Genomic DNA, 23,452 nt, shown 5'->3' with positions numbered 1-23,452 from the left:
GAACTTTGGGAGGCTGAGGAGAGCGGATCACAAGGTCAGGAGTTCAAGACCAGTCTGGCTAAAATGGCAAAACCCCATCTCTACTAAAAATACAGAAATTAGCCAGGCACGGTGGCAGGTGCCTGTAATCCCAGCTACTCAGAAGGCTGAGGCAGGAGAATTGCTTGAACTTGGGCTGCAGGGGTTGCAGTGAGCCAAGATCGTGCCACTGCATTCCAGCCTGGGCAATAGAGTGAGACTCCATCTCAAAAAAATAAATAAATAAAATAAAATAAATTAATATTTTTAAAACCTATGTCATTTCTATATACTAACCACAAAAGGGAAATCAAAATTTTAAGAAAGCTGCTATTTAGGGTACCAACTGTTAGAGAATCACCAAAAATGTGAAGTGCATGGAAGCAAATTTAACAAAAGATGTGTTAAGACCATTATGGAGAAAATTATAAAGCTCTATGAAAAAAGTCTCATAAATTAGCTCTAACTATATGAGCAGATATAGTATATTCATGGATTGAAAGACAACATTTTAAGGATGTAAATTCTCACAAAATTGATATACATGTAATGTCCTGTTGATAATATCAGGACACTTTTTAAAGATATTCAGTAAGCTGAACCTAAAATGTAAAACAAATATTCCAAAGGCACCAAGGAAAGCCAAAATATCCTTGAGGAAAAATAAAGAGAATTTTCCCTACCAGCTATCAAGTTTTATCATAAAGCTGTCATAATGAGGACAAGGTGCTATTGGTGTTGGATAGACCAATGGAACAGAATTGTGTATGTAGAAGGACCTACATATATAATAGACATAATAGATGTGATAGAGGTGGTATTACAAATCTGTAAAATGGAATAACTTCTTCCAGAAAATTGTACTGGAGCTGCTGTTTACCTAAAAATATGGAGGAATGCAGATTCTTTTACATGCTTTCTTATACTAAAAAAAGTTTAAAGATAAGCTATGAAATAAACCTAAAATCACCTATAGAAGAGTGACAGAATAGAGTGTCAGAAATAGATGCTAGACTTCTCTGTATCCATTATTTTTTTAGACTTGGAACTCTCAATATTTTATTTGATTCTAAAACCAAACAAAATTATTATTTTTTTAATTTGTAAAAACAAACAAAAACCAGAAAGAAACAAACAAACCTAACAGTATTGCTAGTTGGTGACAAAACCACTGGGTAGGAATAATTAATTTTACCCAAAGAAAAATCTTGCCTTTGCTCTCAGCTACTGTGATGTCTAGCCTTCCTGGAATTGGTTGCCTAAAAGGAATGTCTTTGCCTGGGGGCTTTGGCCACTGGCAGTGTGACAGTGTGATTTCTTATGGAAACTGTGAGCCATGACACATCAGTTCTAACCTTCAGAGCAACCTGAGACTGTAAAAGCTTCAGTCTGTCCTCCAGGAGACTGGGCCACAAGAGTAGTTTATGATCAAGCCCCAATAAAAACTCTGGACACCAAAGGCTCAGGTGAGCTTCCCTGGTTGACAATATCCTTTGTGTATTGGTCCACATCATAGCAAGGAGGATGTAATGCCATCCAGGACATCATGCAGAGGGAATAGCCAGAAATTTTGGGCTCGACCTTCCTAGACTTCAACTTACATGTCATTATCTTTTACTGATTCTGATTTTTATCATTTTATTGTAATAAATCTGTTATCGTAAATACAGAGTTTGAGTTCTGTGAGTCATTCTAGTGAATCATTAAATCTGAAGGTGGTCCTGGGAATGTCTGAGTTTGTAGCCAGCTTAACTGAAATGAGGGTGGCCTTGAGAACCCCTGAAATTATGGCCAGTGTTAGAAGTGAGGGCAGTATTGTGGAGATGGTTTCCTCAGACTTTGCAGTTTGACTAAACATCTATGTAACCAGATAGAGCTCAACTATTTTCAAATGACTAAAACATAGTAGTTATCATGAGGAGATTTTTTAAAAAAATAAAAATAGTTAATCTGTATTTAGTAAATTGTGTTATTGGTTGTAGTACTGGTTTATAAGAACTTCCAAGATATGACCCATTCATCAGAGGTCTTATTTTATGTAGGTATGAGTCTATATCTAAAGCTTTGCCATAATAAACTATGTCAGTCTATGTTCCAAGAGATAAATTTATGTATAAAATACACCTCATGACATTTATCCAGATGTTTCAATAACACAAAAATGTAATAATAATAACGATAGATATGGTTTTTGGAGCATTTTATATGTGCCTGACGTTACATGCTTTACATACATTATCACATTTAATTCTCCCCAAAATCCTATATTATTAATCCACTTAAGATTGTCTTATTACAGCATTACTCATTAATTTCCTTGAGCTGACAGCACTTTATAAAACAGAATGACCAAAATTGGTGCCACAGGTCTCAATGTCAAGCTTCTTAGAAAGGCATTGAATTGTAGCTCTAACACATGCCAAGTATTACTACTGCTCTTCTAAAGGATTTTTTTCTGTACAGTGAAAAATGAGAAAAAAATACATAAACAGACATTTAAAACAGAATAAATGTGGTACATTCTGATAGCAAGGTTTCAGTGTCTCCATCACCCTTTTCTTCTCTTTACCCCAGTCACCCCATATCATGAGAGTGAGAAATGGCTCATCATGTGAGGCCAAACAGCAATTAGCTTCTCAGCATGCTTCTGGAAACAAAGACTTTTGGAAGCAAAGACTTTGTCCACTTTAAGTATCTTCATTTCTGAAAATATCAGTTTTTCCTTCGATAATTTTAATTTTGTTTAGCGGATTATTTCAATCTCTTGATCAACAGTGAGGAAAAAAATGTCAGAAATGGTATAAAATACATATAAATACAGCTCATCAGGGCCTGAAAACAGTATGTAGGTTCTTTGGCATTCTAATCTCAACTTTACCTTAGAGATAACCTAATTTAACATGTACATTTTACAGATATATACAGATGTTCCTCAACTTATGATGGGGTTATGTCCTGATAAACCTACCTCATGTTGGAAATAACGTAGATCAAAAATGCGTTAATTACACTTAACCTACCAAACATCATAGATTAGCCTAATCTACCTTAAACTTGCTCAGAAGTTGGGCAGAATCATCTAATATAAAGCCTATCTTATAATAAAGTATTGACTATAACATGTAATTTATCAAATATTGTACTGAAAGTGAAAAACAGAATCGGTGTATGTGTATTCAAAGTACCGTTTTTATTGAATGTATATTGCTTTAACACCATCACAAAGTTGAAAAATTCTAAGTCAAATCATAAGTCATGGACTGTCTGTATAAATATACATATGTATATATACCCAGCTGATTCACTCTCCAACTCTTTGGATGACAATTTCTCATTATCTCCTCTCTCTTTAAACCTTAAACACCACTTCTATTTTTCCTTATTCTCAGCTGATTAAGTAGATTCTTACTTCACTGGAAAAAAGAAGCAAGGAGAAGATAATGTCTCCATATTCCTACCATCAAATGTACTTACCTATCTGAATCTACTCATGTGCTCTGCATAGCCTCCTGTTCCAGTAGGTTAACAGTCTCGGTTCTATTTAATGCGGACCCCTCCACTGAGCTAGGTCCCATCCCCTCTCACCTACTTTGGGACTTTGTCCCTGCAATTGTTTCCTTCTTTTCTGCATCATCCATTTTTCTCTCTCCTGGATAATGCCCCACACACCAGCTACAGTAATCTTTTAAAAATATGTATTAGATTACTTTCCTGTTCTCTATCACCTTATGGTTTCTCATACCTAAAATAAGATCCAAAGACCACGCAGCCTCTACCCCAGTCCCCTATCACTTTTCTGCCTTCTTTATTCTATTCCTCACACCACAAGCTAATTCGCACCATGGGGTTTTGTTCTTCCTTCAGATCATTTCTTCTGAATTAATTTCACTTCCTTCTTTCATGCAAGCCGTTACTTAAAGTGTTACCTCCTCGATATGAGCTCCCTTGACGCCCTTATATAAAGTAGTATCTGACCATGAGCTTTTACCACCCTACTTAATAATTTTTCATAGCATTTATCATTTTTTGACATTATTTAAACTACTGATTTACTTATTTATTGTCTGCCACTCATGCTGAAACGTCATTTAAGGATAGGGAACTTACATTTTTGTTCATTAGTATATGCACAACCTAACACAGTATAAGCACAGAGCAGACATTGAATGAGTATTTGATGTCAGAATTAATGAATAAACATAAAATGTGTACATACAGTACCTTATTGTTATCATTTAAGAACAAATTCCATGACATATATATTATATAAACAATTCCAATAGTATATGTAAGCACATACTGAGAGAATGTATGTTATTTCCATTAAAATATATTCCTTTTCTCATTAAAATATGAGATCACAAAACTCATGTCTCATTGAATTATTTTAAAAATCTCTCCCACTATGCCAATATTGGGCATTAGGTTTCTATTTGATAAAAAGATTGACGGTAAGAAATAAAAATAAATAATATTTATACGTGTCATTTAGTATTGGTTCCTATAGCTTAGATGCAAATTATTTGCTTAAAAGATACATGATTAGTTAATAAAAATGAAAGCAAAATATTATTCCTCTGTATTGTTCCATTAACTAGTTGTTTGAACTGCTGAGCTAGATGCTATTTGAAGTCCCTTGCAGTTATAACATTCTATGAAACTATGAATTTTTTTAACAGCACATACAAATTATCTAAAGTCACTCAGTTACCACTAACAAAAAACATAAATAATAAAATAGTGACCTGTTGATTCTTTATCTGTTCAAGATGCTCAAAATGGACTGGAAAAATCCTACTTATCTTTAGAAAGAAAATAAAAGCTAAGGCTTCATTCCAACAGCCCATTAGCATTGAATTTACAATCAGTTTAGCAAGGGGACGGATAATATTGTCACTTTTTCATTATTTCAGAAAATTCTTAAGTAAAACTACATGAGATCATCACATTTTAAGTTCTGTTTGTTTCTTTTCTCGTTCTCTCTCTATCTCTGCAGCGATTTGCCTAAGTTTCGGCTGAGATGTCATGGGATTTCTACATTGCTATACATCTCACCCTCCCTCCAACACTACTTTTCCAAATTGATGTATGTCTTGTATATTTAGATCTTTGTCAAAACATGTATTACTCATACCCTCCTGGTCTGATGATAAAAACTAAAGAAAGGAACTTATCCAGGGATCTGAGCCATGTTTTCTTCTCCTATAATGAACACAAGCTCACTTGTCTGTCAGGAAAATCAGCACCCTTCGGCCTTAATATTGACTTGAACCTCAGTCAGATCGAGCCCGACCAAAGAGTGCCGGAATCGCATACTCACATGCTTCTGCAAGCACCAGCTCAACTATTACTTTGTTTATAGAGTTTTCTCCATAAACTTCAAGGACAAAGAAGGAAGGGTTAGAGGCATAAAATAAAATGGTCTTCCAAAAGTAGAAGTTTCTTTGAAGACTTATTATTTACTTTAAAACTGATTTTGAATTTATACGCTATAATAAAACTGTTACGTTAACATATAATATTTTAATTATCACAAATAAAAACAATTGTTAATTTTCTTTACAGTTGATAGTAAAATTACGTATTGAATCTATCAGTTTAGGATAGCTGGGCTGAGATGAAGCAAGCTGGTTTAGCATCTAAGCACCGCTTCTTTTTTGACTTAACATCACACTGCTTTGAGATCCTAGACTCACATAAATGTGAGAATACAAATGGCAACATCTTTTTAATGCTTTTTGAGTTATTTCAGGAAAAATCACTGCAATGTTATGGCCAGAATGCTGCCAAAGAGATGGCAGAGTGCTTGATACTCATAGCAGGAATTGAAATAGTGGTATTTTACTACAAGGTAAGCTCCTGTGTATCTTACTATGAAATTGAAATTTCTGTGGTACATTCTGTTCTATCTCAAAGAAATATTTATCAAAGCCTTTTTCCAGTAAAGAAAAATACTTGTAATTATGTCCTGTAATTGATGCAGATACTTAAATTTTTATTAGTTGCAAATGAATTAAGTCCCATAAAACTTAGAGTCCCTACATCCATCTTCTTCATTCAACTCTCAGATTTCAGTTTCAGTTCAACTATGTCAAGTAATGTAAAACCATTTAGAATTCTACCATATCGATATGGATTGAAAGAGTCAGCTAAATAAGTAAATGTGGTCAGCCACTTTTTATCATAAGGCTGAGAAATGTATTCATTCTCTTCAGAGTTTTTACCATGTACTATGTATGATGCCTTATTTTCTCCAATTTAAAACACACATACACACATCAAATCAAGTCACCTTCTGCATTTTGTCCATGCTAAGTCTATGTAATAATGATTATAATGATACCTGACATTTATGATATATTTACGAGACAGGATATGTAATTGCTTTATATACATTGCCTATTTAATTCAATTCTTTAAGCAACCCTATTAGTAGGTATAATGATTACCTGCATTTTACATATGAAAAATCCAATATTTAACGGTAGAAACAGGATTCTAACTCAGGCTCTCCAGAGTTTAAATTGTAACCATCATGTTACGTTGCATCCATCTATTTAGAAAAAGACACTTTCAAGGTCACTTCCAATTTCATTTATAAATTTGTTGGGCTAAAAATGATGACTGTGGGACTGTTTCAAGCCTTTCATTTTTCTCCTTTCTCTGTTTGTTGGAAGGATTTCTAGCTTTGCTTTATTTAGTTTCTTTTGCTCTCTCCTGCCCTTAAAGGGGTCCTTCCCTCCCTAATCTTTCTTAGACCTTTGTGAATAGGAGGAAAGTAATGGGGAGAAAATAAGGCAGCAAGTATTTTACAGGTCTGAGGTATAGAAGGGGTTTTCTGAAAATTTTGAGGGGAGAAGGAAAGGAGTAACTATGACCTATAGGGATAGTTATGAGAAAGAAACAAAAACTTCTATGCTATATACCACTCTTCATTTTGTCCAATAAACAAGAAATATCATTTTCAAATTATTTTGGTTGCTGGGGCCATGTTCTTTGGACCAGAGTAGGACTGGGATCCAATTGTGAAGGTTGAAATTGTATATCCAATTTATTTTATGAATTTTAATTAATAAATAGTAATTACATATTCATGGAGTACATAGTGATGTTTTGATACATATAATGTAGAGTGATCAGACCAGGGTAATTGGAATATCCATCATCTCAAGCATTTATCATTTCTTGGTGTTGGGAATGTTCCTATCCTCCTATTCAATTATAGCTAATTAAAACTACACATTATTGCTAACTACAGTCATCCTACAGTGGTATATAGAACATTAGAACTTATTCTTCCTATTTAGCTATAATTTTATATTTTTAAAACAAATCCATAACAAATATCCTAAAATGAAATGTTTTCAAACCATTGTGTTAAATAAATATTGCCTTTTAGCGCCTTGCTGTATACATCAAGAAAATCAAGAGGTCAACTTTTGGGGTTTGGTGTCCTGCTTGAAACTGTGGTGGCTACTGTCAGGGACAGGGCAGCATGACCTTCACAGCAGCTTTTCATATCCTGGGTTTCTCCCCATCTGAGCTCAGTTGCATGCACGTCTTTTCCCAGTCAACATCATGATTTTGAAATTACTTATTGGCAGAACACTTCTTTGCCATTTATTGCAACACTAAATATTTATCAGATTAGCATGGCTTCATATATGCCATCGATACAAATGTAGAGCGTAAGGATTAATATGAATATATGTTTTTATGCCACATAAAGAACTCGGTTAACTTCAGTTTTTCAAACAGTTGTTCAGAAATACATTTAAGACCCCAATAAATGCATCATTTGAACATTCAGTAACGGCAACTCTTTGAGTCTATTTCTTCTTTGGACAGATTTGACCAGATACACATCATTGAATTTTTCTTTGTTATTTGAGAATCACTTTACATGGTAATTCTGAAATTGACCTTGAAGGAGGCTGCGAGAAAATAAGGCATCATACATTGTTGTTGTTGTTGTTGTTTACTGTAGAAGTAACTGCAGCAGATGCTGTGTGTGCCCTCCCTTCCCCACTTTCTGGCCATTCTTCTTTGTATACTGAAGGTTGCTTGCTGGAAACACCTCCAAGTTTCTCCCTGAGATCTTCTTCCTGGATGTAGGAAGACACTCACTGAGGGACCAGGACGAGCTACAAGTCTCAAACAGTAAGAGCCCATAGGCATAGTTTCAAATATGACAGATGGAAGCAGTGTTTAAACACCCTAGTTTTCCTGGCCCCTCTGTCATGCCAACTCTGAGGTGTGTTCTATACTGTATCCCAGAATTCCCAGAAGATGTGCATCTCAGTTTTCCACATTCCATATACCTCAATAATACACTCTTTCCCCTTATTGTTTTACTTCATTTTCTTGACTCATTTGCCTTCTCCCCAGTGATGTCTTCCAAAACCACTTCCCAATTAAACTACTTGCACTCAAATCCTTGTCCTATGGTTGACTTCCAGAAGAAGCTAAATTAAGAAACTATTTTTACTTATATTTTTATAAACCAAAATTAGACTAGTTGATTTCAATATGCATATAACTGTTTGGACCCCTGCAGGCCTGGTGAGAAATCACACATTTATATGGCAATATTTGTTATTTTGAAGATAAGCCTTAATGGCATTGGCCAATCACATTGGCATAATCATTTTGCCACAGTGTTTCAACCTGTTAACCTGTTCATGATGATAATTCTGTAGTGTTTAATAGCACTACACAACACCATGCCACAGAACTAAATTTTAACTAACTGCAGAAATGCTTTCTTCACTGAGTTGCTACCTTTGCTTTTGCATGCATGCAATACAACTTTTTGAAGAGTTTAGAAAATCAGAACACCTACCTACGATCTCTAGTAAAACTCTAAAATCTCTAGTAAAACTCTAAAACTCTAAAAATCTCTAGTGAAAGCCTAAGGAAAATGCATCATTTTGACTGTGACATCCAGTATTCCCAGAACATCTCTGGGGGTGTGCACACAGCAGCTTGAGAAGTACTGACAGGATGATCCACGGCTCCCCTCAGAAGATTGCTCATCTGTATCCCCCAAACCTTCAAAAAGCCAAAGGTTCTAGGAGTCTTGCATAGGTACCTAGAGAGTGAATTTATCATTTTGTTTGTCTTTCAGGTACATATCTTTATTTTTTTTGTATGGAAAAATAGAAAACATCACCCTAAGCAGTGTCAGTTGAAAATAAAATTAGGAAGGACCTCCTTATTAATCTTCCCCACTCCTCATTAACTCTTCCACTCTTTCCTAGGTCCACCCTTCCATGTGTTGAGCTCTATGGAAGATGTTATTGTTAAGATGATCAACAGAAGCATTCACAACTGATAAACCCTCCCCAAGAAGCCCAGTTCATATGTGAGAGCACATGTTGAGCACAAGACTTCATATGTAGAGGCTTGACAGTTAAGGATAACTGTGGTAGGAGTTGGGCATGGTGGCTCATGCCTATAATCCCAGCACTTTGAGGGGCTGAGGCTGGAAGATTACTTAAGCCCAGGAGTTCAAGACCAGTCTGGGCAACATAGCAAGACCCTATCTTCACAAAAACTTAAAAAATTAGCTGAGTATGGTGGTACCTGCCCATAATCCCAACCAGGAGGCTGAGGCAGGAGGATTGACTGAGCCTAGAAGTTTGAAGCTACAGTGAGCCATAACTGCACTCCAGCCCAGGTTACAGTGCAAGACCCTGTCTCTGAAAACAAAACAAAACAAAACAATAGGAGGCAGAAACCTCAAAAAATTGGTAAATTGACAAAAATTCACTGGAAGTGGTTATAGGGAATATTCCAATAGATGTATATGTGTTCGGTATTTTTTAATTAAATCTTAAATCCTGCTAATTTCTAATAAAGAAGCTGATTGGATTTGTAAAAAGCTTTGATCATGAAATAAATTGCAGTTTTATTATGAGGAAATCGAATAATTCGAATTAGGATGATAAATGTTATTTAAAATAGAATCTTAGGGAACCACAGTAATGCACAGATGAGAATTATTTGCAATTCTTTATTTGTATACAAATAATTGTTTATTTGTATACCAAAACACTTGAGGACACTTAAAAATTGCTCCTTCTCCCCTTGAAATCCATCTAATTTGTGTATACTGTTAATTTACATTTCCTCTGGGGGAAGAAAGGATCTGGAGTATTTCCTTGGTTTGTTTGTTTGTTTGTTTGTTTGTTAAATAAAATTTTGCCTCCCTCCTTCCTTCCCCTTTTAATACATGGCCTCTGAAATAATAAGACTTACTAAACTGAGAATTAGAGAGCCCTTACTATGGGTTGAAATATATTTCACCCACCCCCAAAATTGTATGTTGAAGTTCTAACATCTAGTACCGCATAATATGATCTTATTTGGAGACAGGACATTTACAGAGTAATCACAATAAAATGAGGTCATTAGGCGAGCCCTCACCCACAATGACTGGTGCCCCAATAAAAAGGAGAAATTTGGGGCCGGACATGCGCCAAAGAAGAACTCTATGTGAAATCCAGAGCAGAGATGGGGTGATATGTCTACAAGTCAAGGGACACCAGAGTGTCAACAAATCACCAGAAACCAAGAAGGCATGGGACAGATTCTTCCTCACAGCCCTGGAAAGGAACCAACCTTGACGATAGCTTGATCTCAGACTTCTTGCCTTTAGAACTGTGAGACAATAAATTTCTGTTATTGAAGCCACCCAGTTTGCGGTAGTTCATTACAGCAGCCCTAGCAAACCAATACAGCTCCCAAATGGGTTCTCCTTCCTATCTCCTTAGAGTAGTGAGCTTGGAGAAATAAGTACTAGATTAGGCACCTAGAGTTCTGTGTTCTGAATCCGGTTTCATCAGAGTCTAACCACAAAAACTTGGATATATCACCTAATTATTCCAGGTCTCAGTTTCTTTGTCTGAAAGATAATGGTACCATCCAACTCAAAAATTCTAAAGTGCCAAAACTGGCACAGATTTCTTTCAAGAGAGCATCAGTAGGCTCAACTGTGTTTTATCTGTTATACAGAAACACAGGCTTACAAAACAATGAATTCATGAATGAATGCACATATTGCAAAAGAGTTTCTTTATATTAAAGCTAAATTGAATACAGTTTTTTACTGAAGATTCTATCTCTTTTAAGTATAACGTTAATTATTAAAATTTAATTTGCATGTATCTTTTCCAAGTGTCTGTTACAGGAAGTGAAATATGCTTATGGTAGTAAAATTTATTCCCATTACTTTAAAGTCAATACTTGTGCTATAGAACTAGTAATAATGTATCTATTCCCAAAGAATGTCCTATTAAGCTCTTTGGCCATGGTTTCCCAGATGAATGGTGCTGGATAATTTTAGAAAGAAAAAAAAAAGTGACAATGGGAAATGGTTTCCCTGAAAAAGTTTCCCCATGTCCAGTCATCTTTAGCATATATACCAATTTAATTCTTGTTTTAGTGTAAAAATAAGTATAATCTGAGCCCAAGGGCATGGAGTCAGTACTGACCCAGATATTCCGGGACATCTTCAAGACAGCTGGAAGAGGGCCACAACCTTTAGCCACTCTAGAGGTTAAATGATTAACAGAAGGATATCTAACTTAGTGTAATGAAGCTGTCACTGAAATGACCAGAAGGAGGAAATTTCTCATCTCCAATCTTATAGCATCATTTGCTAAGTAGGCATACCTATATGTGGAGTGGAGAGACTCATTATTTTCTTTACAGCCTTGAAATCCAGCCTCCACTTTCGAGAAGCAGAAATCTCGCTCGATGTGTGGAACTCTTCTTTCCTTTTGAAAACTCACGTCTCTCCTTCACGAAATAATAACAGACATCTTATTATGTATGTAATTATCTGATTAAAGTGAACTGGAACCCCTTTTTATCATAACTGCACATTAATTATAACTTCCTTCAAAGAAAAAAAACCTAAAAATTTAGATGAGTAAAACTATGAAATGGCTTCTAAATGTGGAGGCAAATAGAGTCTTGCCTGCTTTCAAGTTGTAAGTGACTTGTAGGCTAAGGGCTGAATATATTTAGTTCAGGCAACCACTTCAGCTTGACTGATACAGTTGTTGTTTCAGTGCTTGGCCAAATAGCCTTTTATGTTGCAATCAAGTAATAGATACGAGATTGACAAGTAACAAAGAAAAAGAGCTTTCAGTCAACATGGACTAAAATCCATTATTGTGGTGTGTACACTGTGCAGGGGACCTGTAAACACATCTTCATTGATCCCACAGAAAGATAGAAATATCTCCCCTTGTATGGCTCAATCAAGGCCCGTTTCACAAAGGTAAAGTGCAAACAATATTGAAGAAGCAGAAAGAGACTGACATTATAGTCAAACAGTAAGTAATGGTTGGACTCAGGAAACCTATCTATAGCATTTCAAATTCCTGTCAGCTCAAATGAAATGTATAACCTCTCTATTGCAAACTCAGAAAGATCAGAACATGGGGGGCTGTACATTCCTCTTACTGTCATCCCCCTTTTACCAACTGACCAAATCAATAAGAAAAAAAAAAATCTCATTTTACAGTTTTGCATTTTCGTGGGTATCTCAGTGGATAAGCATCTGAAAAAGATCTCATCTGTGAAGGTCAATAATTCATTCCTCCCTACCCCCAGCCCCCACATTGAGGATCTGCTGCCATTTATGTGAAAGAGTTTTGTTAATTATAAAATAGAAAAAAATTATCATGCTGTGTGAGTAGAACTGGGTTTTCCTGCCAATTTGAAATTTTATTAGAATTGCCTACTGCATCAATTCCAAACTTCCACTTTCATTTATGTTTAAATACTTGTAATTAGGAGAAGCTATTTGGGAGCTGTAGACACCAATAAATAGTTTGTATGGGTTTCTAAAAAGGTTGGCAGGATGGTCTGAAGCTCAAACAGAGTTTATAAACAGATTCATCTGTTATGTAAATCTCCATCCATAATCATTATTTATCCATTATGGCTAATCAGCATTCCAAGAAGAGGAAAAGTGGAAAGAATCAGTAATATCGTAAATACCTGCAGATTCCTTAAATTTAGCTATCAACTGACTAGGCATTTAATCATTTGTTCCTCTTTTTAAAAAAATCCCTAAAAGAAATCAATACTGCACATTTAAAACAATGTTCTTATTTAGATACAGAAGAGTCAAATAAGAAACAAATGGTATAAAACACCCTTTTATACCACTTATTATCCTGCATCCCTCTTTTCCTCCTTTCCTTTCAAAACATAAGATTCCAAAGGAAACAAAGACTCATTTAGCTCAGGGTGAGTATGGGTTACACCTACATGCAGAAAACAGACCTGACAGGGTTGTTCTATGCCTGGGATTCTTGTGCAGGGAGTGTTAATGAGGCGCTAACACAGCTCATGGCATAGTCCTTTGATGTTGGTTTATAATCAGTGTCCCACGTAAATATTCAGCATACGGCAATGCACAGTTCTATCTTCAGGACCCCAGGAAGAAGCTTATTAGAATAAACCAAACCCAGTCAGGAGTAAACCGAATCCTCACTCCAGTGCTCCACACCCTACCCACATTGCAGGGAAGGTTTGAGGAGCTGATGTCCTTTCAATAAACAAGATAATATTGGTCTCCTATTCTGTGTTAAACACCATGCTACCTGTGGTTAGCCTGTGTTGGAAAACACCAGCAAGCACCCCTTGCACAAATTTAAGTTCCTTTCTGGAATATGGAATAATTTTTTTCCCAAGCCATGACAGAATAAAAAGGAATATGCATATTCCAAAATTTACATATACTCAGCTGAAACTTGTGATAAAATTATGAAATGAATATTGTATTTATTACATATTACATAGTTATTATATATTTTCTTCTTATTCCCTGAGTTTCGTTTTCTTTCTTTTTGAGAACTCAGGTCTTTCCTTCAAGTAGTAACAGATCTCTCTCTCTCTCTCTCTCTCTCTCTCTCTCTCTGTGTTTATGTATGTATATATATACATATAATTATTTCATCAAAGTAAGACTGGAACCCCTGAAATCATTTCCTTGACTTCATTTTCTTCTAGAAAAACACTTTCCCAGCCTCTATTCTCTGCAACTATTTGACTCTAACTTTAAAAATATAACTATCCTCCAAGTCCCCATGAAAAATGCATTTTCTCCATAGTCTCTTTCCTAATTCTTCATCCAGAAATGTTCTCTTCTTCATTGGACGACCTATCACAACCTATACATACCATACCTGTCACTGAACAACTGTATTTTGGCCCATGACTCATCTTCTCTACATAGCCAGAACTTTGTTTTATATACTTTTTTTTGTATGCCTATACCCATAGCACTTAATAAGCTACATTAAGCATAGTAGTCATACAGAAACACCTACTGATATGATCTGGATCTCTGTCCTCACCCAAATCTCACGTTCAATTTTAATCCTCACTGTTGGAGGTAGGGCCCGGTGAGAGGCGATTGAATCACAGGATGGTTTCTCATGGTTTAACACAAACCCCCTTGGTGCTGTCATCACGACAGTAAGTTCTCACAAGATCTGGTTGTTAAAATGTATGTGGCGCCTCCCCCAGCTCTCTCGGTCCTGCTTCTGCCATATAAGATGGCTGCTTCCACTTTGCATTTTGCCCTAGGTAAAAATTCCCTAAGGATTTCCCAGAAGCAGAAGCCACCATCTTTCCTGTATAGCATATGGAACCATGAGCCAATTAAACCTCCTTTCTTTATAAATGACGCAGTCTCAGGTATTTCTTTACAGCAATAAAAGAACAGCATCATACAGAAAATTGGTACCAAGGAGTAGGGCACCAGAAGTGGGGTATTGCTATAAAGATACCTGAAAATGCGGAAGTGGCTTTGGAACTGCGTAATGGACAGAGGTTGGAAGAGTTTGGAGGCTCAGAAGAAGGCAGGAAGATGAGGAAAAATTTTGTTCAACAAGCCTAGAGACTTGTTGAATGATTGCAACCTACATTTTGATAGTGATACAGACAGGTAAGTCAAGGCTGATGAGGTCTCAGATGAAAATAAGAAACTTTTGGGGAACTGGAGCAAAGGGCACTTATGTTATGCCCTAGCAAAGAGCCAGGCTGCATTTGACTCCTGCTCTAGGGATCTGTTGAACTTGGAACTTGAGAGAGATGATTTAGGGTATCTGGCAGAAGAAATTTCTAAGCAGCAAAGTGTTCAAGTGTTCAATAGGCTGTTTCTAACAGCCTATTCTCATATGCATGAGCAAAGAAAATATGTAAAATGGTAACATATTTATAAGAAAAGCAGAGCATAAAAGTTTGGAAAATTTGCAGCCTAGCCATGTGATGGAAAAGAAAAGCCCATTTGCCTGGAGAAATTCAAACCAGCTACAGAAATTTGCATAAGTAAAAAGGAGCCAAGTGCTAATAGCCAAGACAATGAAGAAAAGGCCTTAAAGTTGTCTCAGAAATCTTTGTGGCAGTCCCTCCCATCACAGGCCTGGAGGCCTGGGAGGGAAGGATGGTTTCATGGGCCAGGCCCAGGGCCCCACTGCTCCAGCACAGCCTCACAATGGTACTCTCTATATCAATGCCACTCCCTACATCCCGGCCACTCCAGCTCTAGCAGTAGCTCAAAGGGGTCCAGGTACAGTTCAGGCTGCTGCTTGAGAGGCTGTAGGCTAGAGAAGCTTTAGTGGCTTCTACATCATATTAAGCTTGCAGATCCACAGAATGCAGGTGTTCAGACTTAGGAGCCTCCCCTGAGATTTCAGAAGATATACAGAAAAACCTGAATGTCCAGGCAGAAGCCTGCTGCAGAAACAGAGCCCTCACAGAGAACCTCTGCTAGGGAAGTATGGAGGGGAAATTTGAGGTTGAAGCCCTCACACAGAGTTTCCATTAGGACACTGCCTAGTGGAGCTATGAGAAGAGGGCCACCAGCCTCCAGAACATAGAATGGTAGATCCACCAGCAGCTCACACCCTCAGCATGAGAAGCTGCAGGTGCTGAATGCACAAAGCCACAGGGGAAGAGCTGCCCAAGGCCTTGGGAGCCCACCCTTCACACCAGTGTGCCTTGGACTTGAGACATAGAGTCAAAGGAGATTATATTTTGGAGCTTTAAGATTTAATGACTGCCCTGCTGGGCTTCAGACTTGTGTGGGGCCTGTAGTCCCTTTCTTTTAACTGATTTCTCTCTTTGGGAGTACTTACCCAATGCCCATATTCCCACTATATCTTGGAAATAACTAACTTTTTATTTTTTTTATTTTACAGGTTCATAGGAAGAAGGGACTTGCCTTATCTCAGATGAGACTTGGGACTCTAGACTTTTTACTTAACGCTGGAATGAGTTAAGGCTATGGGGAACTGTTGTAAATGGGTGATTATATTTTGAATGTGAAAAGAAAATGACATTTGGGATACCGGGGTGGAATAATATGGTTTGGATCTGTGTCCTCACCTAAATCTTATGTTCCACTGTAACCCTCGATATTGGAAGTGGGACCTGGTTGGAGGTGACTGGATCATGGGGGCAGTTTCTTATGGTTTAATACCATTGCCCTTGGTGCTGTCATCACCATAGTGAGTTCTAATGAGATCTGGTTGTTAATAAGTATATGGCACCTCCTCTCACCTTAGTCCTGCTCCTGCCATGTAAGATGCCAGGCCCTGCTTTGACTTCCACCATAAGTAAAAGCTCCCTGTGGCCACCCCAGAAGTAGATGCTTCCATGCTTTCCCTACAGCTTGTGGAACCATAAGCCAATTAAACTTCTTTTCTTTATAAATTACCCAGTCTCAGGTATTTCTTTATAGCAATGCAAGAATGGCCTAACACACCAACAGAACTGAATCATGCATGTATAAATTAAATGCGAGACCAAAATAAAGAACTCTTCAATTTTAATTCAAACTCCAAAGGGTTAGCTAAAAAAGAAGGGGATTTCTCTTAAAGGTTATATCAAAAATAGTAGTTCTATAAATAGAAAATAATTTCAATATCACACTGATTTGTTCTCGGGCTTTCTAACCAAATTCTAATTCTGAATGCTCTAATTCTGAAAGAAACTAAATTGAACTCTGAAGCTTAAAATTATCCAATGTCAATCATTTGTGATGGGTTTTATCATGGATAAAATATAAATAACTCTTTATTGGAATAATATTTATTGCTTATACGTGTGTTTGTCTCACGGTTAAGAACCCAACTCCATTAAAACTGATCCTAGAGAATGAGATTAGTTTAATATCCAAGTGGGCTAAATGTTCTTAATTTCAAAGAGAGTAGGAATCCAGTAGCCAGAGACTATTCAAAGCCCCCAAATATAAATCCTATTGTGTCACTTTTCTCCTTCCTGCATCCTAAATGAACCTCTTGACCAAATACTCTCTTATTTTTCTCTTACATTCCAACTCATGAGCCTGGAACAGCATTCCAGGTCTGAAACACCAAGCTACTTGCTTCCCCTCAATTTAAAACTATTTTAAAGTCCATGTTTAAGAAGCTTATTTCAATGAACTAGGTGGCCCAACCACTAAAGATGATTTATGGCACCTATTCCCTGGACTAGTAATACTTAAGATCTAAGAATAAAAAGGATATAAAGAGGTGATGTGTTGGCTCACTCTTTCCAGTACATAGTAAAGCAGAGCAGTGACAAGCACTACTCTGTCATTCAGAGGACAGAGTATTTTGGAGTCATCCTGATGTTTCACTTAGAGATTTAGCTTCTCAGAGCAATATTAAATTAATAAAGACCAAATTCAAAGAATAATGGCTTAGATTTTTTTTTTTTTGACTTCTTCAGTTTTTTTTCTTTTCCTTCTCAAACCTCCACGCCTTAGTCATGCAGAGAAACAACCCAAAATAATGTAAAACCTTGGCATTCACATATTCTGCATTCAAGGTTTCAGAACAACCCCAAAGACCCATAACAGGTAGAAATGTATAACTTTGCTAGAGTAGAGTGTAGGAATGAATCTTTGGCTAGTAAGTAGGTGTTCCAATCCTCTCAGCAGCTTCTATCTTCTTTATACAGCTTGTTCTCTACTCTTGTTATTTTGTAAGAATTTATGGAACATATTTTGTCCTGTGTTCCTGAGTGTGAATTTGAGAAATTAATCAATTACAAATTAATTGTTCATTTCTTATTTGCATGTATAACAAATACTGACAACTGCTATAATTTATAATCTGAGTGCAGATGACTGGTAGCCCTAAGCACGAGGATGACATATGTTTTAGTTCCCCTTATCTTCTTGGGATAGAATGTCATGAGCGACACTCTCCGTCTTTTCTCCTATCTACTTCTGTGTCTGCAAACATCCTCTTAGGCACAACATCCCAGCTGTAAGCCCATTCCAGACAGTTGAAACCTTACCTCTTCTCAGTTCCTACCAGTTTATTTTCCCTAGAGTTAGGAACTACTTCCAGTAATTCTCATACTGTATTAACTTAATGATCTATCCCTTGAAAAGTTTTGGAATGACAGTGTAGACTTTCAACTTCTAAACGAAATGGAGTAACACAGAGTAACAGGGACTAGATTTACTCTCCCACCCAAAAAACAATACGAGTAAACAAAATACATGAAACAACAGTTTTCAGGCATTGGACATCAGACAGCACAGGATAAAGAAGCAAATAAATAAAGAGCATTAAGATTTCCCATGTTTATTACTTGAAATACATTTCTAGGCCAAGGCAGTGAGTGAGAAACCAGAACCACATAAAACCTCATGTGTCGAGGAGACAGAGCTGAGAGTGTGGGAGGTCCAATGTCACTGGAGTAATCATGGCAGAGTGCCAGGGAGACCAAAGCTGCACAGGGAGCCTTTCAAATTTGCATAAGGTTTCCCTCAAGTCTTCAGCTGAGTCCTGACTAGTGCATGATATGAAGGAACTAAATAACCAAGGCTAGAAGAAGATCGCCCAAAAAGAAACTGAGGGAGCAATCCCCAGAGCTCACACACAAGGGTATCGACTCAGTAGTAGGACAAAAGTAGCTATAGATTAAAGGCTGTTCTGGTTAGGCCTTGAAAAGCTTGAAAGCGGCCGGGCGCGGTGGCTCAAGCCTGTAATCCCAGCACTTTGGGAGGCCGAGGCGGGTGGATCACGAGGTCAGAAGATCAAGACCATCCTGGCTAACATGGTGAAACCCCGTCTCTACTAAAAATACAAAAAACTAGCCGGGCGTGGTGGCGGGCGCCTGTAGTCCCAGCTACTCGGAGGCTGAGGCAGGAGAATGGCGTGAACCTGGGAGGCGGAGCTTGCAGTGAGCCGAGATCGCACCACTGCACTCCAGCCTGGGTGACACAGCGCGAGACTCCGTCTCAAAAAAAAAAAAAAAAAAAAAGAAAAGCTTGAAAGCTAAGCCTCAAAAAAATTTATTTTTAGCAATTTAACTGCCATAACAAAGCTTATAACTATTTCCAGATAAATAAAAATGTCTAAGGCCCAACAGTGTAAAACTTACAATGCCTGGCACTCAATCAAAGTTTACCAGGCATGCAAAGAAACAAAAAATATAACCCATAATCAACTCATCAAAAACTGTCCAGAAGTGACTCAGATGTCAAAATTAGTAGACAATGACATTAAAAGAGTTTTTATAACTCCGTTTTATATTTTTAGAAAGGTATAGAAAAGGATGAACATTTAAAGGAGACACACAGAAGAGCAAAATCAAACTTTAGGAGATGAAAATAACATCTGAAATTCGAAGCAAAAAACATAGTGAATGGAATCAATAGGTTAGACACTGCAGCAGAGAACAATCTAGTGAACGTGATGTATCAGAGTAAAAACTATGTAAAAGAACATACAGAGAAAAAAACAGGACTGAAAAATAACTGAAGAGAGCATCAGTGAGCTATGGAACAACCTGGAGAATCCTAATATACAGGTAATTTTAATCACTGAAGGAAACGCCAGCAAGTTGTTCTTCCTATTTAAAGAAAGAATGACCAAAATCTTTTTCTAGTTGGTTTTAAGATTTCTTTATCACAGATTTTAATAAATTTGATTATATGAAAACTCACACTAAATACAAGTCAGGGTCTGAGGAAAAATGTCTAGAGCAGTCGAGAGAGTGGCACGATGTTGAGCTCTCCAAGACCACATAGAGCATATCAAATTTCAGAATGGCCAGCCCCTGGCCAGAGCAAAAATCACCTTCCTTACTCCAACCCTTCCATTAGGAACTTCCAGCACAACTCTAGCGTCTGTGGGTATGGTGGTAATAAAACATTGTTGTCAAGAAGATTTAATCCCAGTGTTGCATACATTCTGAATAAGCTGAAGTCTTGAAGGACATTTGAGAAGGCTTGAGTCTTTTCTTTTCCATCTTTCTTTTTTAATTTTTATTTTACTTTAAGTTCTGGGATACATGTGCAGAATGTGCAGGTTTGTTACCTAGGTATACATGTGTCATGTTGGTTTGCTGCACCTGTCAATCCATCATCTATGTTTTAAGCCCTGCATGCATTAGCTATTTGTTCTAATGCTCTCTCCCTCCCCTTCCATCCCACCCTCTAACAGGCCCCAGTTTGTGGTGCTCCCCTCCCTGTGTCCATGTGTTCTCATTATTCAACTCTCACTTATGAGTGAGAACATGAGGTGTTTGGTTTTCTGTTCCTGTGTTAGTTTGCCAAGAATGATGGCTTTCAGCTTCATCCATGCCCTGCGAAGCACATACTCTCATCTTATTCCTTTCTTTTTTTAGACTTGAGTCTTTATTTTCTAAATTGTTCCAGGTAAACTAGGTTTGCATACTGCTTAAATCAGCACATTAAATACATTTAAAATGATGTTCCAATAAGGTCCAATGTTGTAAAATTATCAGAATTACAATCAAGAGGCAAATATACCAGTGAATTTTAAAACATCAAGGTTAGTATTAGTATATGACTTGTTTGGGGGAAATCTGCTTAAATGCCAATACCTGGTTGTATTTAGACTAACAGGTGTGCCGGGCGCGGTGGCTCACGCCTGTAATCCCAGCGCTTTGGGAGGCCGAGGCGGGCGGATCACAAGGTCAGGAGATCGAGACCACGGTGAAACCCCGTCTCTACTAAAAATACAAAAAAAAATTAGCCGGGCGCAGTTGTGGGCGCCTGTAGTCCCAGCTACTCGGGAGGCTGAGGCAGGAGAATGGCGTGAACCCGGGAGGCGGAGCTTGCAGTGAGCCGAGATTGCGCCACTGCACTCCAGCCTGGGTGACAGAGCGAGACTCCGTCTCCAAAAAAAAAAATAAAAATAAAAATAAAAAAATAGACTAACAGGTGAATACAGTTAGGTGCACTCCAGCCACAGTGCCCTCCTCATCATTCCTGAAGCATCTCATGCATGCTACTACTTAAGTACCTTGCATATGCCACAGTCTCTGCCTGGGTCATTTGTTCCCTTACTTCATTCACATGAGATTCACTTCACTCTTCATTTTAAGAGAAAATCCTTCAAATGTCATGCCTCTTCCCAACCACCAAATAGTACCCTAATGTCACTCTATATGCACTTATCAAGCTCTATGCATGTTCCTTGCACTTAGTTGTACCTAACATTACATCATATATGCAGTTGTTTATTTGTTACTCTAGAACAGGGATTGCTAAACTAAGGCCCACAAGCCAAATCCAGAATTAGGCAACAGAGACTACCTGTGGCTTTTGAAGGCTAAAATATTTATTGTCTGATTCTTTCAGAAAGTGTTTGCCAATCCCTACACTAGAGTATGAATTCCATAGTGCAGGAATTTGTCTGCTTTGTTTCCTGTGGTAGGCTGAATTATTTCTGCCCCAAATCTGTATGTTGAAGTCTTAACCGCACTATACCTCAGAATGTGACTATATTTGATAGGATCTTCAAAGAGTTAAGATAAAGTCATAGGATTGGCCCTAATCCAATATGGTGTTCATGTAAGAAGAGAAAATTTGGACACAAACACACACAGAAGGAAGACCATGTGAAGACACAGGGAGAAGACCATTATCTATAGGCCAGAGTGAGGTCTCAGAGGAAACCAACACTGCACAAAGGAAACACACATCCTTTATTTTTCAATCAATAAATTTACTTAAAATTAGGAATCATTTTTTTCTCCAAAATAACATGATTTTTCAACTGAATGTAACCATTTTTTTCCCACAGAAAATCATTTTAGAATGGTAGACAATGCCTGCTTTACAAAGCAGGTGACTTCTTATGACTCCTGAATTATTGTTGGTAGACCGCTTTAGAGGAAATACATTTTATTTCAATTTATCGTTATCACATTACTCTAAAATACATACGAGCTGCCAATTTACAAAAATAACTAATTTTTTCTCACTTTCTAGTAAAGATGGGGGGAAAAGCTATTAAGAGATAAGGATCTAAGTCTTTTTACATTCCATGGATTTAAATAAGTGGAAATAGATTCAAATATAATTATAGCACATAATATTTCTATAATATCAGAACATAATTTTATGACAAGCGTATATAGCAAACTATAATTTTGTGCATTGTATTCTAGTACCAACATTACTCCTGAAGTTCACAAAATTCCCAGACTCATCAGTAACCACAAAACCCTATATGTGAGCTCCAAGCAGTGTCAGCGTGTTCTTGTAATTGCTACACAGCTAGGGAGATGCATAGTTAAAAGATCAGAACTTCAAAACTAATTTGATGAATAGTTATGGAAACGCTAATATGAAAGTATTTTTAAAAGAGTATTTAAAATTGTTTTAATTAAAAAAATATGTGCTGCAAAGCACAAAAATAGGGAAAATTTACTCATTAAAACTCAACTTGGTTAAAAGGAAGAGATGATCCAATTCTAAAATTGAGCCATTTGGGGTACAGAGAAATGAAAGCACCATTCAACTGTGGCTTTTAATCAATCTCTGCTCCTCTTAAACTCTATAGAAGTATTCAAGAACATAACACTTCAAACACTCACAATAATCCAACTATGCTTACTAGATTGTGGATTTTTCAAGGGCAAGCACTGTGGCTTTTGTTTTCCTGTCTAATATTTATCCTACTACCATCTCCTCAAGCACAGAGCTAGGCACCAAGTATGCATTAAGTTGCTCACATTACTCTGTAACCTCAGGGAGACCCCCAGCATCTTGATTCCTCGTTTCTCTCCGCAACTATCAGCCATCTCCTGCCTTTACTTCTCTCTCTTTAAACTTTGGACCCACGGTCTACTGCTTTGGCCACTCCCTTGCAATCTTCCTCAAATTTTCTGCCTCACTGACGGTCGTTCCACTTGCCAAAAAAAGCTCCAAACCTGAGTCGATTCAAACATCGTCACTCTGGCCTCCACTGAGACTACTCAATGCAGCTAGCAGAGAGCACAGCCAAACACCTGATGCCAATATTAACATTGGCTCTTCAACCTCAGCTGCACTCTCGCTGCTGCCTGCCACAGTCCTTCATCAGCTTTCTCTCCAGTTATACAAAGAGACTATTTCAAACCTTTTCCACTCCCC

At 37.4% G+C, this 23,452-nt stretch overlaps 1 long non-coding RNA gene across 2 annotated transcripts in view; it reads right to left on the bottom strand.

Moving 5' to 3' along the window:
* Positions 1–6,841: 6,841 nt before the first annotated feature.
* The window catches only part of LOC105492624 (uncharacterized), a 243,911-nt gene continuing 227,300 nt past the window's right edge, over positions 6,842–23,452 (bottom strand). The window contains exons 5-7 of one of the 2 annotated variants that reach the window (XR_011606165.1): positions 11,695–11,820; positions 10,642–10,680; positions 6,842–8,123 (exon numbers count right to left, since the gene is read on the bottom strand). This is a non-coding gene — a long non-coding RNA (uncharacterized lncRNA). Of the gene's footprint in view, positions 8,124–10,001; positions 10,681–11,694; positions 11,821–23,452 lie in introns of those variants that run through there. The other variant, XR_011606164.1, reaches the window with a different exon arrangement.

This window comes from Macaca nemestrina, chromosome 7 (genome assembly GCF_043159975.1).
Source record: "Macaca nemestrina isolate mMacNem1 chromosome 7, mMacNem.hap1, whole genome shotgun sequence".
NCBI classification, from domain to species: Eukaryota; Metazoa; Chordata; class Mammalia; order Primates; family Cercopithecidae; genus Macaca; species Macaca nemestrina.
This window is presented reverse-complemented; position numbering and strand designations above follow the sequence as displayed.